The sequence below is a fragment of the Schistocerca piceifrons genome, chromosome X (genome assembly GCF_021461385.2).
Source record: "Schistocerca piceifrons isolate TAMUIC-IGC-003096 chromosome X, iqSchPice1.1, whole genome shotgun sequence".
NCBI lineage: Eukaryota > Metazoa > Arthropoda > Insecta > Orthoptera > Acrididae > Schistocerca > Schistocerca piceifrons.
The window spans coordinates 612,482,142-612,483,036 of record NC_060149.1 but is presented as its reverse complement, the minus strand read 5'-3'; the positions used below and the strand labels follow the sequence as shown (position 1 = coordinate 612,483,036).

General features: G+C 49.8%; 1 non-coding gene across 1 annotated transcript; it reads right to left on the bottom strand.

Annotated features, from left to right (window-relative positions):
- Nucleotides 1-445: 445 nt before the first annotated feature.
- Nucleotides 446-520, bottom strand: Trnas-cga. Its single transcript has one exon. It is a non-coding gene; the product is annotated as a tRNA-Ser (tRNA).
- Nucleotides 521-895: the final 375 nt, after the last annotated feature.

Here is an 895-nt window from a genome sequence, read left to right as displayed (position 1 = left end):
TTGCACTCAAGGAGTTCCTTCTAAGGAAAAAAAAAGAAAGACACACCACGAAGGAATTACCCGAATGACACTGAAATCGGTACATACGATTTACATGTACAAACAAACAAATCACTACTAAAACTTCCTGGCAGATTAAAACTGTGTGCCCGACCGAGACTCGAACTCGGGACCTTTGCCTTTCGCGGGCAAGTGCTCTACCAACTGAGCTACCGAAGCACGACTCACACCCGGTACTCACAGCTTTACTTCTGCCAGTACCTCGTCTCCTACCTTCCAAACTTTACAGAAGCTCTCCTGCGAACCTTGCAGAACTAGCACTCCTGAAAGAAAGGATATTGCGGAGACATGGCTTAGCCACAGCCTGGGGGATGTTTCCAGAATGAGATTTTCACTCTGCAACGGAGTGTGCGCTGATATGAAACTTCCTGGCAGATTAAAACTATGTGTCCGACCGAGACTCGAACTCGGGACCTTTGCCTTTCGCGGGCAAGTGCTCTACCAACTGAGCTACCGAAGCACGACTCACGCCCGGTACTCACAGCTTTACTTCTGCCAGTACCTCGTCTCCTACCTTCCAAACTTTACAGAAGCTCTCCTGCGAACCTTGCAGAACTAGCACTCCTGAAAGAAAGGATATTGCGGAGACATGGCTTAGCCACAGCCTGGGGGATGTTTCCAGAATGAGATTTTCACTCTGCAGCGGAGTGTGCGCTGATATGAAACTTCCTGGCAGATTAAAACTGTGTGCCCGACCGAGACTCGAACTCGGGACCTTTGCCTTTCGCGGGCAAGTGCTCTACCAACTGAGCTACCGAAGCACGACTCACGCCCGGTACTCACAGCTTTACTTCTGCCAGTACCTCGTCTCCTACCTTCCAAACTTTACAGAAGC